A 10,000-nucleotide genomic window follows, 5' to 3' on the forward strand; every position below is an offset into this window, starting at 1 on the left:
CTGGAGAACTCATCAACCTGTCAGTCAATGAGTTGTCACCGATGCAGTTGGTTAATGAGTTGCCAAATGTAAATTTGGTTAATGAGTTGCCACTTCAACTTTTCACTGCGGTTGGTTACAGTTAGTGTTCTCGGGCTTAATAGTCGCCCAAGGGGGGTGATTGTGGGGTAGTGCCCGGGTGGGTGAGCTTTTAATTCGGCAGGAGGCATGTGGGGCCCTGGAGAACTCATCAACCTGTCAGTCAATGAGTTGTCACCGATGCAGTTGGTTAATGAGTTGCCAAATGTAAAGTTGGTTAATGAGTTGCCAAATATAAATTTGGTTAATGAGTTGCCACTTCAACTTTTCACTGCGGTTGGTTACAGTTAGTGTTCTCGGGCTTAATAGTCGCCCAAGGGGGTGTATAGCGGTCGATGGCCGTTGTGGAGTGCGTTTATTGTGGGTTGATTTTGACTTTGCCTCGCTGGTGGAATTTGTGGGAGGCAGGCAAGGGGATTGGTGTGGGTTGGTTGGCCGGAAGGGAGCTGCTTGCATTGGGGTGTTATCCTGACTTTGTTTCGCTGGTGAGAGTAGGCAGCGGCAGGCAGGCAAGCGGAATGTCGCGTGGGGTGCAGTGAGAGGTTGTAATGACGCTGCTTTGCAGCTGACCATGTGCCCTGATTTGTGACGCCCGTTTGGAGGCTGATATCTCAGGAAGGCCGAGGCCGATTTCCTCCGGGTATGGCTCGTTGCGTGCGGCAGGGGGAGGCGCAGCGTACGGTACCGAGCACTCGGAGGTGCGGTGCTGCCCGCCGGAGTGACAGCGAAAGGCTGCGCACCGCTTTCCGCCTGGTAACTCGGCGTCCGTGAGACCGACCGACTCCGCTTTACCGCCGGAGGTAGAGTGGGGCAAGGGGCACGGTTGAGTACCGGAAGGATGACGTTCGCACATCGGGAAGTCGAGTGCCGGGCCGCCGAAAGCGAGCTCGGGGCCCCGGTTTGTCCGTCCCACCCGGAGGCCCATATCTCCGGAAGGCACAGGCCGATTTCCTCCGGGTATGGCTCGTTGTGTGCGGCCGGACCAGGCGCAGCGGACGGTACCGAGCACTCGGAGGTCGGGCGCTGCCCGCCGGAGGTACAGCGAAAGGCTGCAAACCACTTTCCGCCTGGTAACTCGGCGTCTGTGAGACCGACCGACTCCGCTTTACCGCCGGAGCTAGAGTGGGGCAAGGGGCACCGTTGGGTACCGGAACGATCACGTTCGCACACCGGGAAGTCGAGTGCCGGGTCTCGAAACGGAGCCGGTTCGGCCCAATTTAAAACGGAGAATAGAGTGCTGCCCTCTGCGGGTGAAAACCTGGAAGTACGTTGGTTAATGATTTCCAGTTCACCCCGCTTGGTCAGGCCCACTCGGAGGCGGATAACTCCGGAACGCCGAGGCCGATTTCCTGCGGGTATGGCTCGTTGCGTGCGGCAGGAGGCGGCGCAGCGTACGGTACCGAGCACTCGGAGGTGCGGTGCTGCCCGCCGGAGTGACAGCGAAAGGCTGCGCACCGCTTTCCGCCTGCTAACTCGGCGTCCGTGAGACCGACCGACTCCGCTTTAGCACCGGAGCTAGAGTGGGGCAAGGGGCACCGAAGGGTACCGGAACGATCACGTTCGCATACCGGGAAGTCGAGTGCCGGGCCGCTGAAAGCGAGCAGGGTGCCACCGCTCGGGGCCCCGGTTTGTCCGTCCCACCCGGAGGCCCATATCTCCGGAAGGCACAGGCCGATTTCCTCCGGGTATGGCTCGTTGTGTGCGGCCGGACCAGGCGCAGCGGACGGTACCGAGCACTCGGAGGTCCGGCGCTGCCCGCCGGAGGTACAGCGAAAGGCTGCAAACCACTTTCCGCCGCCTCCCTCCGCGGGCGTGAGACCGACGGTCATCGGGTTTGGTTCCGCGGCTCGAGCAGGACGAGGGGCAGCGAACGGTACCGGAACGAACCCGGTCGCACACCGGGAAGTCGAGTGCCGGGTCTCGAAACGGAGCCGGGTCGGCCCAGTTTAAAACGGAGAAGAGAGTGCTGCCCTCTGCGGGTGAAAACCTGGAAGTACGTTGGTTAATGATTTCCAGTTCACCCCGCTTGGTCAGGCCCACTCGGAGGCGGATAACTCCGGAACGCCGAGGCCGATTTCCTCCGGGTATGGCTCGTTGCGTGCGGCAGGAGGAGGCGCAGCGTTCGGTACCGAGCACTCGGAGGTGCGGTGCTGCCCGCCGGAGTGACAGCGAAAGGCTGCGCACCGCTTTCCGCCTGCTAACTCGGCGTCCGTGAGACCGACCGACTCCGCTTTAGCACCGGAGCTAGAGTGGGGCAAGGGGCACCGAAGGGTACCGGAACGATGACGTTCGCACACCGGGAAGTCGAGTGCCGGGCCGACGAAAGCGAGCAGGGTGCCACCGCTCGGGGCCCCGGTTTGTCCGTCCCACCCGGAGGCCCATATCTCCGGAAGGCACAGGCCGATTTCCACCGGGTATGGCTCGTTGTGTGCGGCCGGACCAGGCGCAGCGGACGGTACCGAGCACTCGGAGGTCGGGCGCTGCCCGCCGGAGGTACAGCGAAAGGCTGCAAACCACTTTCCGCCGCCTCCCTCCGCGGGCGTGAGACCGACGGTCGTCGGGTTTGGTTCCGCGGCTAGAGCAGGACGAGGGGCAGCGAACGGTACCGGAACGAACCCGGTCGCACACCGGGAAGTCGACCAGCGGGCCGCCGAAAGCGTGCTCGGGTCCCCGGTTTGTCTGTCCCACCCGGAGGCTGATATCTGAGGAAGTCCGAGGCCGATTTCCTCCGGCTAACTCGGCGGGCAATGTGTCCCCCCCACCATCTTCGGCTGATTACCGTGGCTGGACCGGATCAAGGAGCAACGGAACCGTGCCAGAACGACGTCGGTCGGACGGCGTGAACTGATAGTGCCGAGGCCGGAAACCGAGCCGGAAATGTGCACCGATTTATTGGTCCCACTCGCAGGCCCATATCTCCGGAAGGCCGAGGCCGATTTCCTCCGGGTATGGTTCGCTGCGTGCAGCCGGAAGGGGAGCAGCGGACGGCACTGAGCAGCCGGAGGTGCGGCGCTGCCCGCCGGAGCTGCAAGCGAAAGGCTGCGCACCGCTTTCCGCTGGTTAACTCGGCAGGCCGTCAGGCCGACCGACTCCGCTTCAGCACGGGAGCTAGAGTCGGGCAAGGGGCACCGAAGGGTACCGGAAGGATCACGTTCGGACACCGGGAAGTCGAGTGCCGGGCCGCCGAAAGCGAGCTCGGGGCCCCGGTTTGTCCGTCCCACCCGGAGGCCCATATCTCGAGAAGGCACAGGCCGATTTCCTCCGGGTTTGGCTCGCTGCGTGCGGCCGGACGAGGCGCAGCGAACGGTACCGAGCACTCGGAGGTGCGGCGCTGCCCGCCGGAGGTACAGCGAAAGGCTGCAAACCGCTTTACGCCTCCTCTCCCCTCGGGCGTGAGACCGACGGTCGTCTGGTTTGCTTCCGCGGCAAGAGCAGGACGAGGGGCACCGAGCGGTACCAGAACGAACCCGGTCGCACACCGGGATGTCGAGTGCCCGGCCCAAACCCGCTACCCCCCCCCCCCCCCCACCCGAAAGCGAGCCCCGGTTTGTGGATTAAAAGTGAAGCGGCAAAGATTTGTAAAACAGCGTGAAATGATGAACCAGAAGCCCAAAGTAATGGTGGGAATAAAAGTTCCGAAATGTGAAATGGTGAACCAGAAGTTGTGTGAACTGTTTAACCCAAAGTGGCAAAAATGGATTAAAAGGGGTGAAATGATCGACCGCAAAGCAGGGCAAGCATTAAACAAAAGCAGCAGCATTTTTTAAAAAGGGACAAATGGTTTACCAGAATCCCAAAAGAATGCTCAGAGACTTAAGTCCCAAAGGGGCAAATGGTTAACCAGAAGCTGGGTGAACTGTTTAACCAAAAGTGGGAAAAAGGATTAAAAGGGGTGAAATGATTAACCAGAAGGCGAAAGCAAAGTGCGGCGGCGAAGTCGTAAGGGGAAAAGGTTGACCGGAAAGCAGGGAAACGATTAAACAAAAGCGGCAACATTTTTTAAAAAGTGGCAAATGGTTAACCAGAATCCCAAAAGAATGCTCAGAGACTTAAGTCCCAAAGGGGAAATGCTTAACCAGAAGCTGGGTGAACTGGTGAACCAAAAGTGGGAAAAAGGATTAAAAGGGGAGAAATGTTTAACCAGAAGGCAAAAGCAAAGTGCGGCGGCGAAGTACAAAAGGGGAAAAGGTTGACAAGAAAGCAGGGAAATGATTAAACAAAAGCAGAAAAATTCAGTAAGAAGGGGCAAATGGTTAACCAGAAGTTGGGTGAACTGCTTAACCAAAAGTGGGAAAAAGGATTAAAAGGGGAGAAATGTTTAACCAGATGTCGAAAACAATGCGCGGCGATGAAGTCTGAAAGAGGAATAGGTCGACCGCAAAGCAGGGAAATGATTAAACAAAAGCAGAAAAATTCAGTAAAAAGGGGCAAATGGTGAACCAGAAGCTGGGTGAACTGCTTAACCAAAAGTGGGAAAAAGGATTAAAAGGGGAGAAATGTTGAACCAGATGTCGAAAACAAGGTGCGGCGATGAAGTCTGAAAGAGGAATAGGTCGACCGCAAAGCAGGGAAAGGTTTAATCAAAAGCAGCAATATCTTTTAAAAAGGGACAAATGGTGAACCAGAATCACAAAAGAATGCTCAGAGACTTAAGTCCCAAAGGGGAAATGGTTAACCAGTAGCTGGGTGAACTGTCCAACCCAAAGTGGGAAAAAGGATTAAAAGGGGTGAAATGATTAACCAGGAGGCTAAAGCAATGTGCCGCGGTGAAGTCCTAAAGGGGAAAAGGTTGACCAGAAAGCAGGGAAAGCATTAAACAAAAGCGGCAACATTTTTTAAAAAGTGGCAAATGGTTAACCAGAATCCCAAAAGAATGCTCAGAGACTTAAGTCCCAAAGGGGAAATGGTGAACCAGAAGCTGGGTGAACTGGTGAACCAAAAGTGGGAAAAAGGATTAAAAGGGGAGAAATGTTTAACCAGAAGGCAAAAGCAAAGTGCGGCGGCGAAGTCCAAAAGGGGAAAAGGTTGACAAGAAAGCAGGGAAATGATTAAACCAAAGCGGAAAAATTCAGTAAAATGGGGCAAATGGTTAACCAGAAGCTGGGTGAAAAGGTGAACCAAAAGTGGCAAAAAAAGATTTAAAGGGGAAAAATGATTAACCAGAAGTCGACAACAATGCGCGGCGATGAAGTCTGAAAGGGGAAAAGGTTGACCACATAGCAGGGAAACGATTAAACAAAAGCGGCAAAATTTTTTAAAAAGTGGCAAATGATTAACCAGAATCCCAAAAGAATGCTCAGGGACTAAGTCCCAAAGGGGAAATGGTTAACCAGAAGCTGGGTGAAATGGTGAACCAAAAGTGGGAAAAAGGATTAAAAGGGGTGAAATGATTAACCAGGAGGCTGAAGCAATGTGCCGCGGTGAAGTCCTAAAGGGGAAAAGGTTGACCACAAAGCAGGGAAAGCATTAAACAAAAGCGGCAACATTTTTAAAAAAGTGGCAAATGATTAACCAGAATCCCAAAAGAATGCTCAGAGACTGAGTCCCAAAGGGGAAATGGTTAACCAGAAGCTGGGGGAAATGGTTAACCAAAAGTTGCAAAAATGATTAAAAGGGGTGAAATGATTAACCAGGAGGCTAAAGCAATGTGCCGCGGTGAAGTCTGAAAGAGGGAAAGGTTGACCAGAAAGCATTAAACAAAAGTGGCAACATTTTTAAAAAATTGGCAAATGATTAACCAGAATCCCAAAAGAATGCTCAGAGACTAAGTCCCAAAGGGGAAATGGTTAACCAGAAGCTGGGGGAAATGGTTAACCAAAAGTTGCAAAAATGATTAAAAGGGGTGAAATGATTAACCAGGAGGCTGAAGCAATGTGCCGCGGTGAAGTCCTAAAGGGGAAAAGGTTGACCACAAAGCAGGGAAAGCATTAAACAAAAGCGGCAACATTTTTTAAAAAGTGGCAAATGATTAACCAGAATCCCAAAAGAATGCTCAGAGACTGAGTCCCAAAGGGGAAATGGTTAACCAGAAGCTGGGGGAAATGGTTAACCAAAAGTTGCAAAAATGATTAAAAGGGGTGAAATGATTAACCAGGAGGCTAAAGCAATGTGCCGCGGTGAAGTCTGAAAGATGGAAAGGTTGACCAGAAAGCATTAAACAAAAGCGGCAACATTTTTTAAAAAGTGGCAAATGATTAACCAGAATCCCAAAAGAATGCTCAGAGACTAAGTCCCAAAGGGGAAATGGTTAACCAGAAGCTGGGGGAAATGGTTAACCAAAAGTTGCAAAAATGATTAAAAGGGGTGAAATGATTAACCAGGAGGCTGAAGCAATGTGCCGCGGTGAAGTCCTAAAGGGGAAAAGGTTGACCACAAAGCAGGGAAAGCATTAAACAAAAGCGGCAACATTTTTAAAAAAGTGGCAAATGATTAACCAGAATCCCAAAAGAATGCTCAGAGACTGAGTCCCAAAGGGGAAATGGTTAACCAGAAGCTGGGGGAAATGGTTAACCAAAAGTTGCAAAAATGATTAAAAGGGGTGAAATGATTAACCAGGAGGCTAAAGCAATGTGCCGCGGTGAAGTCTGAAAGAGGGAAAGGTTGACCAGAAAGCATTAAACAAAAGTGGCAACATTTTTAAAAAATTGGCAAATGATTAACCAGAATCCCAAAAGAATGCTCAGAGACTAAGTCCCAAAGGGGAAATGGTTAACCAGAAGCTGGGGGAAATGGTTAACCAAAAGTTGCAAAAATGATTAAAAGGGGTGAAATGATTAACCAGGAGGCTGAAGCAATGTGCCGCGGTGAAGTCCTAAAGGGGAAAAGGTTGACCACAAAGCAGGGAAAGCATTAAACAAAAGCGGCAACATTTTTTAAAAAGTGGCAAATGATTAACCAGAATCCCAAAAGAATGCTCAGAGACTGAGTCCCAAAGGGGAAATGGTTAACCAGAAGCTGGGGGAAATGGTTAACCAAAAGTTGCAAAAATGATTAAAAGGGGTGAAATGATTAACCAGGAGGCTAAAGCAATGTGCCGCGGTGAAGTCTGAAAGGGGAAAAGGTTGACAAGAAAGCAGGGAAATGATTAAACCAAAGCGGAAAAATTCAGTAAAATGGGGCAAATGGTTAACCAGAAGCTGGGTGAAAAGGTGAACCAAAAGTGGCAAAAAAAGATTTAAAGGGGAAAAATGATTAACCAGAAGTCGACAACAATGCGCGGCGATGAAGTCTGAAAGGGGAAAAGGTTGACCACATATCAGGGAAACGATTAAACAAAAGCGGCAACATTTTTTAAAAAGTGGCAAATGATTAACCAGAATCCCAAAAGAATGCTCAGAGACCAAGTCCCAAAGGGGAAATGGTTAACCAGAAGCTGGGGGAAATGGTTAACCAAAAGTTGCAAAAATGATTAAAAGGGGTGAAATGATTAACCAGGAGGCTAAAGCAATGTGCCGCGGTGAAGTCTGAAAGAGGGAAAGGTTGACCAGAAAGCATTAAACAAAAGCGGCAACATTTCTAAAAAAGTGGCAAATGATTAACCAGAATCCCAAAAGAATGCTCAGAGACTGAGTCCCAAAGGGGAAATGGTTAACCAGAAGCTGGGGGAAATGGTTAACCAAAAGTTGCAAAAATGATTAAAAGGGGTGAAATGATTAACCAGGAGGCTAAAGCAATGTGCCGCGGTGAAGTCTGAAAGAGGGAAAGGTTGACCAGAAAGCATTAAACAAAAGCGGCAACATTTTTTAAAAATTGGCAAATGATTAACCAGAATCCCAAAAGAATGCTCAGAGACTAAGTCCCAAAGGGGAAATGGTTAACCAGAAGCTGGGGGAAATGGTTAACCAAAAGTTGCAAAAATGATTAAAAGGGGTGAAATGATTAACCAGGAGGCTGAAGCAATGTGCCGCGGTGAAGTCTGAAAGAGGGAAAGGTTGACCAGAAAGCATTAAACAAAAGTGGCAACATTTTTTAAAAATTGGCAAATGATTAACCAGAATCCCAAAAGAATGCTCAGAGACTAAGTCCCAAAGGGGAAATGGTTAACCAGAAGCTGGGTGAAATGGTTAACCAAAAGTTGCAAAAATGATTAAAAGGGGTGAAATGATCAACCAGAAGTCGAAAATAATGTGCGGCGATGAAGTCCTAAGGGGCAAAAGTCACCCAGAAGGCAGGGAAATGATCAAACGAAAGCAGCCAAAAAATTATTAAAAGAGGGGAACTGATGAACCAAAAGATGAGAAACGGCCCGCAGAGACTAAGTCCAAAACGGGAACTGGTGAACCGGAAATGATTAACCAAAAACTAAGTCCGAAGAGGGAACTGGTAAACCAGAACTGAGTAACCCGATTTTTAAAATTAATTATAAATGGGGAAACGATTGAGCAAAAGGCGGAAATTAAGTCACAGGGACCATGTCCGAAAGGGCAAGAGGTTACCCCGTAGGGGGCATTCGTCAACTCAATCTGAAAACTTTGGAGGCAAATCTGACCAAAATGCGGAAATCGGACCACACCGCGAGGGGCGCCATTCGACGGGGCAGGGTTAGACGCGTCGAACGGTACCTGAAGGTCCCGGCTGCGACACGTGAGTCCGGAGATATGGCCAGTCAAAGTCTGATGGGAGGTACCGAAGCCGAAAAATCGAAACGCGTTTGCGGCGATTCGGTGTCAGAGAGTCGGTCACGAATTCAAATTCGTCCCGCTGATTCGCCAATTGCCAGCCGGTTCCGGGGGGATTGGCGGGGTACCTGCAGGATAGTAAGAGGTGGCATGTCGAGACTTAGCCTGTTTACCAGACTTGTGTCTAGCGCCTCCAGGTCTGCAGAGACCGACCCGGGCTGCCGCCCAACCGACTTTTAAGCCTTTTGGGAGTGGGAATTTTTCCCATTTTTCCCCATTTTTCGGGTTTTTTGGTCGGGCTTGAAAACGGCGGCCCCGAGGCCTCCCGGGGCTGGCGGGCTTCGGCTCCCTTGCGAGAGGGTCCGAATTCCACCCGTTTAAGCCCAGAAAGGAGTTCGGAAGTCAGTCGGTCGAGGGAACCCCTTCGGAAGTCCGACGGGGATGGATTCGGCCGGCGTTTCGGATCTCCGGTCAGAGGATTCCCCCCCTGGGCGGGGGGGTGCGAGTAGCTGCCGGCAAACGGTCCCTTGCACTTGTGGCACAAAAAGTCCGAGCACAGGTTAATGAGTTGGCCGCGGAAGCCCCTATGCCGAAATGAGAAAGCCCCCGTTGCGGGGATTTAGTGACGCATCTGCGGCCGGAGGTGGGAGGCCGTCCTGCCGAATTGACACTTGTCATTCGGGCACCTAGGGATTGGTCGGGTACCCGGAGATTTTCGAGAACACGATTTTCAGAGCTTTCTCTGACAGCCCAGGTGCACTTTAAGAGTGCCTGAAAAAGTGACACTTGGCAAAAGGCTCTCAATTTCAAAGCGGAGACCTTTACAAGAGCACTCGGAAGTCACCTGTCAGCATTTAAAGCTACATCAGGCGGCAATTTTCGAACTCTTTGTCAGTCTGAAATCGTGTTGAGCCTCGACAGCGTCGGGCTCAGGCAGGAGGAGCTTGCCAGCAGAGAGAGGCTCACCATGGATTGCTGGTGGATGCTTTTCGAAAACATATACACATTATATTATATTATAATAATATAAAGAAAAAAAAGAGTTTCTCAAAATCTCTGTGACACTTTGCAGATTTTTTTGAAAGCCAATAAAGAGAACTCTTTAACTTGAAAGTCACCTGTGCCGGCATAGCGATGACTTTTAAAACAGATTGACACTTTCGAGCCGCGGCGGCTCTGAATCACCCCAGACACCAAGTGTGTTTGTGGGCAAGGCACCGCGGCCGGTGGGCTGCTTTTATAATAACGGGCACGCAGACTTTTTGAGAGGAATCGGTACTCTCTTCCGATCGATTTGGCGACTC

This window comes from Heptranchias perlo, unplaced genomic scaffold (assembly GCF_035084215.1).
Source record: "Heptranchias perlo isolate sHepPer1 unplaced genomic scaffold, sHepPer1.hap1 HAP1_SCAFFOLD_255, whole genome shotgun sequence".
Classification (NCBI taxonomy): Eukaryota; Metazoa; Chordata; class Chondrichthyes; order Hexanchiformes; family Hexanchidae; genus Heptranchias; species Heptranchias perlo.